The sequence below is a fragment of the Pipra filicauda genome, unplaced genomic scaffold, assembly GCF_003945595.2.
Source record: "Pipra filicauda isolate LSUMZ 115617 unplaced genomic scaffold, ASM394559v2 scaffold101_size5749837_pilon, whole genome shotgun sequence".
Lineage (NCBI taxonomy): Eukaryota > Metazoa > Chordata > Aves > Passeriformes > Pipridae > Pipra > Pipra filicauda.
Genome location: NW_024103452.1, coordinates 3,627,122 through 3,641,411, shown reverse-complemented (window position 1 = coordinate 3,641,411; position 14,290 = coordinate 3,627,122). Strand labels below are relative to the sequence as shown.

The following is a 14,290-nucleotide window of genomic DNA, read 5'->3' as shown; positions in this document are numbered from 1 at the left end:
CCTATGAGGCTGAAGGAATCCAACAAAAGAAAAAATAAAAGCCAAATTTTTCAGTTTTATTTCATCACAGCAGAAGAATGAAAAAAAATTACAGGAGTTCTCTTGTCAAAGACCTTTACAATACATTAGCATATGACACTGTGCCCCTGAAAATAGCAGAGGCATTTTTGGAGACATTTTGTGGTAAATTTCTCAACAGTACTTAAATCTTGTCTGTCAAAAGCAATTTGAGAACCTTAAGTTTGTTGACTGGCTACGTGACTTCAGGCTCCGTAGTGAAAAAAGTGCAGAGTTTTGGCAAACCTTACTCTGTTTGGAAGTATACTCTCTAAAATATATATTTGGTAAGATCACACTAAAAAGCCACTCTTATGCCACATTGATTAGGTCAATCTTATTTTAGAAATAAAAAAATAAGTAAATCACTCCCATACATAAATTTAGAAAGAATATGCACCCTAACATCTCTATTGCTGAGTTAAATTGGGCTGTCTCATATGCAAAGCATTCAATGGGAAAGATTAGATCCTGTAGCCTTTCCTACAGTTGTGATTTTAATAGTCAAAACACCTTCTTTCTCTTTGATTAACTTACTTAGAAATTCTGACTGATGAATTAGGAGTTTAGAAAGAAATAATTTAGCAGTCAGCAGTAGCTCTTAATTAATTCTGCATCAGTGTCTGTCTATTTATGTTACTAACCAAATGCAAAAATTGTTTCTCAGTATCTGCTTTGACAATCAACTATGTGTTGCCTTCTTCTGTTTTGTTTGTTTGTTTATTTTGAACTTTTTTGAAAGCTATTGATTCATTGATCGTGACCGCAGTAGTATTTAAGGTGAACAAACAAATCTTGTCTACAAGCATCAGCTTCTACCTGTGTCTTGCCATATATTTTTTTTCTGTATGTCAGGCACTCTCTTAAATCAGTTGGTTCTCTGGAAATCCCTCACAGATTGTTTTCTCCAAGTTAGCTACTTTACTTCACACAATTCCTTGCTCACAGCAGATTAGTGAAACTTGTGAATCTTCAAGTCTCCTTAGTGCTCTAGAGGGAATGTATTATGTTGGGTAGAATGTCTTTTGCCTAATTACTGCCAGACATAATTGCCACTTACCTTGCTCTGCTTGTCCTTATTTATTTTTTTCTCTCCCCCTTAACCTGTCTCCTCATTATATTTCTGTTTGTCAACATAGAAAGTCCTGCCTTTCTCTTTTATGCTGCTTATCTGAGCCCGAGTCCTCACAAGAAGGAACCTCCAGAGGTTTCCCTCCATCTGCCTCCGTCAGCAGTTCCAAATCTTCCGTCTGGCTTATCTTCATATCTTTTCCCTTTTTTTTCCTAGGCTTCTGTTCCCCTATTTCTTGTCCTAGAGATTTCCATCCTTTGTACTCACACAGTCTGAATTGTTACTCCCATGGCACTGTTGCCCCTTTAGTCCTACTTTTTCCTCTGTGCCACTCCCAGGTGGCAACTCAAGAGTGAGAACACTACAAATTTCTCTAAATGCTGCTTTGAAATACATACCTTATTGGCTCCTTTTCCTGAGGCTGAATAATTCATAAATTAAATATTTCTGCAATATGCCAGCACATCTATGTCACAGAGACTATCAAATCGCAGAAATGCTGGTAGGAAGGGACCTCTGGAAGTGGAGATCCAATAGCTTCTTTGAGTGACTTGATTCAGAGTTGCACTACTCTCTTAATGAGCTTCTTCCCCCCAGCGTATATGTTGAACTTACCAAGCTGCAGTTTATGTTCACTGGACCCTCTTTTATTGTCTGCCAATTTGGCAAATGGTTGTAGGATTTTACGAGATCACTCCTTAACCTCTCTTTTGCTGGACTGAAAAACCTCACTGTCTCCTTCTAGATCACGTGCTCTAGGCCTGTGCCCATCCTGGTAGCCCTCTTCTGAACCCTTCCTAATTAGAAACAACATCTCTATTGAAATGGGAAGTGTGCAGGCGGACACAGTATTTCAGATGCAGCCTCACCACTGATGAGCAGAGGAGAATAAAAACTTCCTTTGATCTACTGTACACATTGCTCCTGGTGCAGCCAACAGCCAATCTGCCTTCTTTGCAATGAGAGCCAAGTGCTGGCACATTTTTGGTGTATCCTCTGCCCCAGTTCCTGTCCTGAAGGCTGCTCATAGCTGGTAAATTCCCATGTGGTACTGCTGCAAGGGATTATCCCGTTTTAGGTGCAAAACTTTGACCTTCTCCTTGTTGATCCAGAGGATGTTTCTTTTGATTTGATTCTCAAGTTTCTTAGGGTTGAAGCTCTGTCATTCAGCATGTCAACCACTCTGTCTAATTTAGTGTCACCTTTGGATTTGCTGAGGATGTACTCTGTCTCATCATCCAGGCTGTCAATGAAGATATTGAACAACATTGGCCTAACTATTGACCGTTCATGTGCTCTGCTTGTTACCAACCAACAATTAGATGGCAAGCATTGATTCTTGCCTTTCAGCATGGCAACCCCTCTCTTTCCTGCCCAGCAACACAATACAACCCACCTTCTCTTCTTCACTCTCATTTTCTGTTTTTAAGAAGGAAAGACTTAAAAATTCCCATGGAGAAGAGAAGTAAAGTCCAAAGAAGCTTTGAAGAGAAGTTGGGAGAGACAGAAAGCAGAGTCCTAAATATTTTATTTCAACTGCTAATAAAAAGAGCAAGGAATGGGCATTTTTTCCCCCCAGGGAGCTTGTAACCACAAAGTTTTTTCCAGGTTTTTCTATTGATCTAGAGCCATTTTTCAAGGTAGCATAGGCTTCATTTCTACACCTGATCAAGCTGTTATTAGCACAAAGCACTGTAAAAGTCTTGCTCAGCAACAATTGTTTTCTGACAGAATATTAAAGTAAATAAAAACCTCAAAGTGGTATGCCTGAGGTTACATTTCAATAGATATGTGGCAATTCACATGGAATTAAATGTGGATTGTTTGGCCTTCTTCATTCATGATCTTTATAATTTTTGGTTATATCACTGAGTCAAATAACAACCTTTGCAAGAAAAATACCCTGTCTTTTTTCCCCATCCGTGCAAAAACAGACTAGAGTAGTACTAATTCTTTTATTCCTCCATCCAAATGATTTTCCAGTTTTGGTTTCAGTTATTGCGCTTTAGATTCCAAAACCTCTCTTCTGTGCATTCCTCAAGAATGTATGTCTCTTGTTCACAGTGCCTCTTTTTTTCTTGTGGTTAACAAAGTTTTCAGTCCTTGACTCTGTTTCTGGGATATGTGTGTTTTGAATTGTGTAATGCCTTTTAACTCCTTTCACAAAGTTGAGTCATTCATTATGCTGTTTTCTTCAGGCGTAAAGGGACTGTGCTGCTATGCCAGGCTGCTCATGCTGGAGAGCGCATTAGGACAAATTCTGTGATTTTGTGTTGCTCTCGTGAAGGGTTGGATGGGAACAGAATAATCCTTGTTTCAGTATTGGTCTGTGATTGTACAGAGCTGTGATCTGTCAACCTTCCACAAGAAAAGGTGAACTGTATTCCTTGGAACCACTACATTTCTAGGACCTCATTGCAGATGATAATGACATCTCACACTTAAAATAAAGCCACAGTAAAACAGTAGAATGGGATCCTCTTGCTAATGTAGTGTCAATCAATTTTGCTAAGCTTCAGTGCTTATTTACTCTTCCAGTTGTAAGTAAATACCCACCAGACTTTGTTATTTGAATTATTGATAAAGCATTTTGTTCTGTGAAAGAATGCAAACCCAGTTTTGAATTGCAAAGGTAAGAGAATACCTTGTGCTCATTCCCAAGGTGTTCCTATGAATATGTAGCTTGGAACTTAATAACAAAATACAATTGCTGTTACTTCCGCTTTACAAAAAATTATTAATGAATGAGATCATTAAATTTTAAGTTAACGGAAGCTTTTATTTTGCACCTTACTCAAAAGCCTTTCTGTCCACAGTATATAAGAGCTAGCCAGGCTGCAGCATGAGCAAATACAACGTTCAAGTGAAAACTATAGCATCTCACAAACTAATTTGTAAATTCAGACCAATTTTTTTGCTTAATTACAGAATTGGTTATCTCTTCCAAACAGAAAATAAGAATAAATTTTATATTTGATATCACCCTGGAAAGACAAAAATCACCAGCTTTGAGTCTAAATTGGAACTTTATGGTGGCATGGTCCCAGCCCAGGTCTCCCTTAACATTTTTCAAATGAAGTTCACAGCCAGAGGCCAAGGCTATCCTGTGGAATATGTCGCAGCTGCAGGCTATGCTGCAGAATTATGCAGAAAGAATAAACATGAGTCTTAAGCTAGAGCTTTTGGAACTGAATTAAAGTGAATGAGAAATAAAAGCAAATTGATTTTGTTGTTACATTTAATTCAAATGTAATTGCTACAGCAATTTCACATTAAATAGTTCTAGTGAAATAATTTTCAAATGTGGCACTTTTTTGTATGTCTTCTGTATCTTCTTAAGAATGTCTAGATTTATCATTCCCAGTCTTAATGGGGATTGTGTGAGTTTATGCGAATAAGGTCTTGTGAAGTGTCATGAAGCAACAGACTGAGGAGAGGAGAAGGACGGTAACTCTTAGAGAAATCTGTAAAAATCACATTATTTTTCTAAAATACGCTGAGACCCTTAACCTTGCAGGTGAACTCAGGGATCTGATCATGCCAGATCTTTCAAGTACATTCTCTTCCAGTGAGTAAAATAGCAAGGGCAGTGCTTTGTATGTCAGGACTGTGCCCTGTGTAGCGCTGCAGCCAGCAGCCAAGCCATTCCTGATGCCAGAGACAGCAGGAGAAGGATTTCATTTGCTGGAAGATTAACGTTCCTGGGTTGTTGTCGTGAGGAAAGCGACTGCACTGCTCTGGGAAGATGGGTGAGAGCAGAAAGCAGGAGACAGTTTTATGAGGCTTCTGGTCACTGTATGAGATCTGAAATGTCAGAAAACGTGAAGCCCATCCTAGCAGGCAAAGGCAGGCAGCCGTGCACTTGTCTTACTCCAGCCTTCTTGTTTGTAGTCTGAGCTGTTTAGACACCAATTAGATAACGGATGAAAAAGAAACTTATTTTTCTTCTAAGAACTAATGCCTGGTGAACTTGTCACAAAGAGCTCTGACTGATGGCACAGGATTCACGGGATGGGGCAAATGGTTGTGGATTTCAGATGAAGTCATTCATTTATTTGCCTGTTTTAGAAGATGTGTTTACAATTCCAAATGTATTTTTTTTTGGCTTAGGCACATGAACAGTTGTAAAGAATTATCTCCTTCCCACTACAATATAATAGTTTCTTAATGAGTACACATAATTTTGTGCCTTTGCCTTCGGTTTGCATGTTCACCTAAAACCAGAGTTAGTGCACCTAATACTTCTCAGATATTCCTGTGTCAACACAGACCACTCTGACAATCCACGCTGGAACTTTCCAGAACTCACAGGCAGGAATCTGTGAACAGTGTTTGCAGAGGTGAAATCCCCCTGAAGTGTGAGTTCTGCAAGAGCATCAGTTGTGGGTATGAACCTCTGCTCTGAGATTCATAGCTCAGAAACAACTCTGCTTCAGCTGCAGAACTCCCTTCTTTTGAACTGATCTAATTAATTTGTACACGATTTATTATGTGCTGCCTTAATAATCATCTTGCTACTTTAGATATAATATTTAATATTGAATGGGGACTGAAATTTCTGATCTTTTTGTTGTGGCTGTGTTGTTGCCTGCTTCTGTGGCTGCTATAATTCAGGAAGGTCAAGAAATTTAAATAACCATTCCAAGAGGGTTTTTTTAAAATGTTTTTATTTTATATATTTTTATATATTTTATATATTTTTATATATTTTATATTAAACATAAAACAGTTTTAAATTCGACTGCTTAGTTTTGCTTTTTCTCTCTCATTTTGATGTATTTTATCTTTCTTCCATTTTTCAATATGTTTATTAGCAAAATGCTCAATTATTTTTGTGAGGTAAACATTGCAGGTAAATATTGACATCTTTTTAAATGTTTGCATTACCATGAGATAAGATCTGAGTTACATTTTTACCCTTTAGCTTTTTTGAAACCAGGAAGCCTTGATGAGGGGCTTTCACAGTAGCCAAGTAGGTGTGTGACAGGTGATTTCCAGGCTTGTTGTGGTTCTCAGTATCATTCTGTGGTGTGTAAACACTTATATTGAGGAGGTTGTCACCAGGAAGCCATATGTCACTAGCAGGAGAACTATACTCTTTCCTGGGCTTATGTTTTATAGGGCTTATTGCCATAAAAGGCTCACAAAATAAATACTAACGATAATAAAAAATCAAAATTCATCCTAACCATGCCTACTCTTATTCTCTTTGGACCGATGATGAGTATAACGTAACTTATCCATTTTAAAAGTACCCTGGAGTCAAGTTTCCTTACCATGTCTGTAAACAAGCTCTAGATCTGTCTTTATGATTTTGGTTTCACCTTAGCTCTGAAAGTAAATGAGATTTTTTTGGGAGGAGAGAGAGGACTTGATTTAGATACATGCCTACGGGGTACTGCACTCTCCCTCACCATCTGAAAAGTTACAAAATTAAAGCTTTTGCCATTTAAAACTGGTATTTTCTGAACAGATGGTGAGATTTCAGCTGTGGGTAACCCAGACCCATGTGGAAAATCAAAAATTCAAATGCTGGATCTGAAGCTTGCTGTGAAAGTTCACATACACAAAGGAGGACACACATGGAGTTCACCATATTCTCTTTATATGACTTATACAGTGGTCTTGGGCATTCTCATATTTTAAAGTAATGAGAGGAGAGGAACTTGTTCAGGAAGCATAATCTTCCAGCTGCTTGGTATTTATATTCAGGTTTAGCCATTGAGCTTTATAGCAAGTCTTCCAGAGGGCAAAGTTTATATTTACTTGTACAGCAATAAAGGATTGATGTTCGTAATGAACTTCTAGGACTGACTCACTGAGCCCGCTCACAAAAACACAGAGTATATCTGATGGACATTTCTTGAAAAAAACATTATTGTGTCATATCACATCTACACATTTACTTTAAAAAGCATCTATTCTCCTCCAAGAGTGGATTTTTGATGAGTTTTGTTGATTTTTTTTCAATTTTTTCTCTTTTTTTTTCTTTTTTTTTTAATCAGGAGAAATTGGGGGATTGAAGATTTGAAGTTTATACAGAACATATTAGTTCCCTCACTGTTCAGAATAGATTTCTCTGTTACTGATAAAATCAGTCTCAGATAGAAGATACCATGCAATGAAAGAACAATATTAGAAAAATGAACAACCTCCAGTGGCATTCAGTTCTGTTTGTAATTTGGAATTAAGAAGGTGTGCTTTTTGTAATGAGAGGGGTTTTGCCAAGTCTTAAGACAACATGAGATTTGTGCAAACTCTGGATCACGCATATTCATTGGTTTGGGGCATTACCAGTGCACAAAACATTCAAAACCCTAATTTGAGCTTATGGGAATTCTCTCGTTTTTGCTAATTCTCAAAGAATGCAGCCACTGAATGGTTAGGAGTATTTAGTATGTGTCTCTGTGAAGAACCTGGCCCAGGAGAAACCATCTGATACATGCTATCTATAAGCACGGCTTTAACGTAGTCTAAGGAATTTTAAAATAAATATTTATAATTTTTCAACTTTTTTTTCTGTTGGTTTTCACTTGAAAAGAACCAAGTGTGCTTTATGCTAATTTTATGCTTATGAACAGTTCTAATAAATTCTATGTGCAAGTGGAATAATGTAGAAAAAACTGAAGCACATATTTGCTTATACATGAGGTTTTGTTGGATGGGCACCTGTGCGTGCAAGTGGAATGATGGCCCAATATTTAGAGCTTTAGGGGAATGCTGGCTGAAGATTTTGCTTTGCTAGAGATTTCTTATGTGATTTCAGTCTGACTACTTGCAGGATTGTCTAAATCCTAAGTAGGTGTTTCTCTAAATTAGCCACATCTCCTTCCCTCTTCAGAAGTTGAAGAGTGGTAGATATTTCCAGCTATTTCTGTAAATGGAAAATGGATAACTAGTTCAGACAAGGCATGTAATATTCTAACAGGTTAGATACCTCATCCATAGTATCTCCTGCCTGACTGATTATAAGTATCCTGGATGTGTAGAGAAATGAAATCTCAGAACATATCCTCTGTACCATGCTCCCTATTTTCAGAAGTGTTCACAGGTGAGATGCTGGGACAATCTGTATGGTTTACTTGTAGCTCCAATGCACTGAGCTTTGTCTGACTTCTCACTCACCTTCTCACTAATGTCATGGGATGCATTGGTAATGTTGCTTGCATAGAAATCCCAGGGAGATGTAATTTGAAGGTGACTTGATCTTGGGATGATTTTCTAGTCTTAAGGATGTTCCTGGGACAAGCCATGTCAAGTATATCTGGAGATTTTAATTCTGCATTAGCTAATCTCTGAAGAGGAAATACTATTATGGATTACTTTGCAAGGATTTGGTGAAGATCAGGGCATTCAACATTCAGTCACACTGGCCACACCTTGCCTGGGCACAGTTGGATGTGACTATCTTAGCCTATGTCTTCTTTTCCCCTCCCATGGGCACCTAAGAGACTGCAGGTGATGAAATGGCAACATGGGTATAGATCTGGCCCCAGGACAGGTTGGGACATGCACCAAAGCATTTGTAAATGTTCCTTGTCAGCAGCTTAGCTACAACTTCAGTTACTTATGATGATGATGAGCCATTTACATCACAAGATTCGTCAAGACTGAAGATGAACAACCTGTATATTTTTTCTGGCTTTATTAACTCCTGCAGTGTTTAGATGTAAAACAAAAGGAGAAGTCAAAATATGTGGTCTCAGATGAACCGTGTTTCCTAAATCAAATACACTGCCTTCTGTAACACAGGCCATCCCCATGACCTTCTGATTACTAAATATTAATAAAATTGTAGCAATTTATCATTATCTTACATAAAATACCATTGCAGCAGCTTTGGCACTATGAGCTGTGGCCTTTGTCGTATTGTGGGCTGAATTCTGTAGGCTGAATCCTAAAATTAGAATTGTGGAAGTCCACAAGCTCTTTATATAGTAGCAATCTATAACACTGTTTCAGGAAGGAATTAAGACAAACCAAATAGCTGCCATTCAAAATAAATCTTGGGGATTTTGGACAAAAGACACAGTGAGTTTGGATTGCTTGTTATTTTTTCAGGAAGTTTTAGAAAGAAATGCATTAATATGCACAATATAAATCCAACCCCGGAGGTCACTGAGAGTTTGCAATTTGCAAGTGCTTTAGGAATAGTTGTTAAAGATGGGAGAGGAGGAGGGATAGGAAGTGTCAGTAGGAAAAATAGTGCTGTAGTGCTAATGAGCAGATGCTCTGCTGTGTATTGAGAGACCTCCCTGCAATTAAGAAATAGTTGTAGGTAGGAGGAGATCTTTCAGCTGTCTGTGTGCTGTCAGTGTACCTTGACCAGCTTTTTGTATTTCAGATACATTTTGATTAAAGCAAAAAAGAGTTTTAGCAGCAATGTTTTCTGCAGTGAAAAAGTCAGACCTGGATGCAAAGGGAACTGCAGAACCTCTGTGCAGGCAGAAGCCAGGTGTCATTTGTGTGCTATCAGCTAACAGTTTCCTCCCAAAGTCCTGGCTAATCTGTGTGTAGGGGAACATAAATGTTCCCTGGAGGAGGGCAAAGGGCCAGTTCCTATCTCACCTCTTCAGATGACAGAGTAGCCAATATTGGATTTCCCAGTCATTATCGAGGAGTTCAAAGACAAGAAATAAGGAGAAATAATCAAAAGCAGAGGTTTTTCTGTGGCTGGTTTACTCCCTTCCACTGTGGTCAAGATAGTGTGCAAGGACAGGGGGCTGGTTCCACCAGGAGAAGAGATGTCAGCATGCTCAGTTCACCCTGAGCAGGAGCATGTCTCAAGCACGTGTACCTTGTGGAACAGGGAAGGTGAGTGAAAAAGAAACAGATTCCAGAATTATTTTTTTTAACTCTAGCTTTGTGTGTAATCCTGTCACGTTTATTAGAGAAACAATTCACGGTTTACGAAGGAGGTGCATCATGCATGGGCTGAATAGCACACAACAGCTCACTAAGAGTAGCTCAGTTGCTGCAGGCATTGTTTGAACCAACATACACATTTTTCCCCTCCGTTTCCCCTACCTTTCTACCTTTTTTTTTTTTCTTCTACAGGTTAGGGGGCTTATAGCATAATTAGAAATTGAATTATTTATGAGGAATCATTAAAGTGGGTGGCTTGCAGATTAATCAAAGGTAGGCGACATATGATATGAAACTGCCTTTTCCTCTGCTGCTTTCACTCATAGTGGCTGCAGGGAAGCTTAGATAAAGCATCCCAAGCTCTGAAATAGAAAAATTGAGTGTTCTGCAATATTACCTCTGTGTGTGTGTATACATCCATGAGTGTTGGGGCAAAATAAAAAATACACGTGAGATTAGCCAAAAGAAGGGTATTCTGAGGAGACAAAAGGAAGGGATAGGTCATGACTCATTATGCAGCTTTGGAAACCAGAAAATGTAATTTCTCTGCCAACTGGAGGAGTTTATGAACCTAATGAAATTTAAAATCAGTGGGAGCTCATCTAATAGCAATAAGACATATAGTATTCTACTAATATTATGAGGAGTATGTCTAAAAATAACGTGGGAGGCCTTTATTTATATTCTGCTGTGATACTAAGGACATATCTCTGAGTAGATAAGATCTATCCCTCTAATAAATGACATTCAAGGCAAACCAAGTTGAGCCTTTTAGCTGTCCTGCTATTTTTGTCTTTATGAAACTTACTTATCTAAAGATATTTTGAGAAATACACATTCATGCCATTGAAATAATCTCTTTAATGCTGGTTTTTCATTTGTTTTTAGGTGCTGTCTGGGTGCCAATGTTAGTCCTTTCCAAACTTGGTCTTTAGAGTGTAAGAGATCATGGTTTTTTTTGCCAAGATCACTGGTGAATTGAGGTCATCTGAATTAGTGAAGCTAGTGATCCCGACATATCATTAAAGATTCTTCTGCCATTACAGATTTACTGGGTTTGGGCATATGGTGAAAGGATGGAAAGGGAGAAAGAATGAACCTTTTCTCCTAATTTCCAGAGTAAATAGCTTTTACATCTTAATTTTTTTTGCGCATTTTCATGTTTTGAGCCTGTTGAAAACCCTGAGCGCGTTCATTATTACAATAATAATAGTTATCACAAATGTGTTTATAAAAGAGCACAGGAAAGAGCTGGAGTTCTTTCCATAAGGTTCTCCCTCTTATTGGGATGCTACATAGTAAGATTGGTTATCCTGGCAAGTAAGAGCAGTCCATCCCCTATGGAAACAGGAGAGCTGTACACCTGCTAGCTTGTTCAGTTCAATTAATGCATTGCTTCATTGCCTGTAATTCAGGCTTCCTTCATTCCTCTTTGAATGGGTATGGATGCATATGCATGTGTAGGCTGACCAGATGGTACAGAACCCCACTTGTTCTTTTAATTAGTTTTTAAATTCCTCATTGAGCCATGATTGATACAAACTATAAACCTCTATCATCCATTTCAAATATACTTTTTGTTGCTATACTGGCGGAAGTGTATGAATGTACATGAGGAAACTTGAACGTGCTTTTAAGCCTGTGCTATCTGAGAGGTAGTATTATTTTGTACAATAAGAATAGAGATACATCATCACATTATTATAAATATAAATTGTTTAAATTCAAGATTAGGATGCACAAGTGAAATAATTTCTGATTATCATTCCTTGAGTGCTCACAGTTTACAGCGAACACTCCCACATTAATTATTGTTTTAGTCTGTATTAATTAATAATTGCCACAGTAAACTCTTAAAAGGTCACTTCCTGCTCAGGTGGTGTAGTCAATTTTCATCAGCGAGATGCTCCCATAGTATTCACAAGCTGTTACTATTTCCAGGTAATCAACATTTTCAAAAAAGGCTTGTGCTTTGGAGTGCTTATGATTTTTGGGTGTTCCACATGCAACAGCATTAAAGCAACTTGATTTTCAAAAAGAGTTGAAGAATCCTATTGATGACCACATACCTGCTCAAGGTCTATCACTTTGGTAATCCCTAAACCAGAGTTCTGTAAATAACCACTTTAAAATACAACACTAATTATACTACCTAGAGCCTCTTCTATAAATAATGGCCAGTCTTCGCGAGCGAAGATTTGGGAAAGGTCATTAACCCTTCCAGCCTGCGCAGTGGATTTTTAGGTGAGACACAGCGTGCGCTGAACTGAGCCCACCCTTTAGTCCTGAGGTTCATCTGCCGGGGCCGAGCAAAGCTTGGACAGTGGCAGTGAGGTCCCCAGGATGTAGGTTTGTTTAGAGTGACCTTCTCTTAGGTGGATTGCCTTCCACGGCTGACGAGCTCCACCTGCCCAGGGGGCCGGGAATCGAACCCGGGTCGCAGCGGTGAGAGTCAGACACTCTAACCACTAGACCACCAGAGGCCCAGAGCCTCTTCTAATTACATGTTATTTAGCTAGAACCAGTTCAGTACAACAGTCAACTTCTGGGGTCACTATGATCCACTCAGTGCATTTAATATCTCCTTGTTTAATATCTCCATGTCTCTACAGTATTTAATATCTTCACAGATTCCATGCAAAAGCCTAGTTCTTACATATTTAAATTTTTCTATAAGAATGTTAAATTTGCCTCCTCGGGGTCAATTCTGCCATATTACTTGAATTATTTTTACTGCGTGACTTTGATATAGCTTAATACAGTTATGTTATATATGTTTACCTTTTCTAATTATAATTTCTGCGGGCAATTTGCATACTAATATTCCAAGTTTTAACTTAGCATACTATTTTGTTACTGTTGTATGAAGATAATAGTGTTATTTCTATCTGTAAAGATATTGGGCCACATTGCAAGTAGGCAGGGAGTTTGTTTTGTACCTTTCTTGATAGTTTTTTCCCCAAGATTTTACATTTATATTCTTGAAATGGATTACTGTATGGTATTTTTTTACAAGAAAAAGCTGGTAAAAAAAATTGTGGTCACTCTTTCTAGTTTAATAGTGATAAAAGATAAAAAGAAGTCGTTACAGAGGGAAAAGGTACAAGAAAAAAGGAGGAAAAAAAGCACAAGGAAAATCAGTAGGATATTCTAAGAAATGACTAGTAATTTGGGGATGCTTATTAAAGGTATTTTTTGGGGTTTTTCTGAGCACAAATTCATATCTATTCAGAATATTTGAAGTGTCTTTTATTCTAGTACCCTTTTTGTTACTGAACTGTGTAAATAGAGTAGCTTGTCCAAATTAGCAGGCCTTTAAATATATCACACTTGGTAGTAAGCAAAGTAATAAATTTATAGATGTTAAAAAAGGCTTTCTAGTTTTTGTTCATGAGCTAGTTCTTTTTTTGCAGCCTTTACAGAACTGTGCCTGTAAAAAGTGGATGACTAGTAGTGGATATTAGGAAGGACGCTTAGTGCTGCTTAATGGGATGCAGTTCCCTGAGTCCTCAGGGACAACCCCAGCATGAATTGCATTGCTCTTTCACAGTTTGGGATACGGCCTACAATGTCTTTTGCCATCTCTCCTCCCATTTATGTGCTGGTTTCCACATGAGATGAAACCAGCTGCTTCTTTACCCTGTGTTTCATGCTCAGAATCAGGTTTTTTTTAATAACAAGCTTAGGGGTTTACAAATGAAATGGCATGAACTGAATATGAAGCACAAGGACTTTGTTATTTTACTGCTGTGTAAATGGGAGGACTTGAACATTTATGGTACTTAGTCCTGTTTTTCTGGTCTAACAATAGTCTGTAATTCATGAATTCTTGTCCTTATTACGGATAATGCCAACATGGCTGTGTTGTACTCTTATATTTTTAAATTATTCCTACAATCTGTCAAATCCATTTAGGTACATCCCACATTTGCTTTTATTTATCTGCAAAGTGCAGCCTCCTTATTCATTACATTTTGGCTGCCAGCATGGATGGAAACCATCCCAAGACGTATGTGAATTTAAATGGCAGCAGAATGACTGGCACTAGATATGTGTTTTTAGTGTCAAGGCTATGGTAATGTATATCATTAGTTGTTAAACATAGTCTGCTGTCGGCTTGGTGCCAGAGTGCTGTCTTATGTGCAGTGCCAAACCTTGCTGGAGAACTTAGCATGTTCTCTAGTTCAGTTGCATATTTTCTCGGTTGTAGCTGTAGAAAAGAGACACCAAATGTAGTGACACAAAATAACTTCTGAACCATGCAAATGTGACATGAACCATCCAGTGTGGCATGGA

The 14,290-nt window shown here is 38.1% G+C and overlaps 1 protein-coding gene across 2 annotated transcripts in view; it reads left to right on the top strand.

Moving 5' to 3' along the window:
• Positions 1 to 14,290, top strand: part of CACNA2D1 (calcium voltage-gated channel auxiliary subunit alpha2delta 1) — a 379,138-nt gene that overhangs the window by 93,271 nt on the left and 271,577 nt on the right. The window lies entirely within an intron of this gene.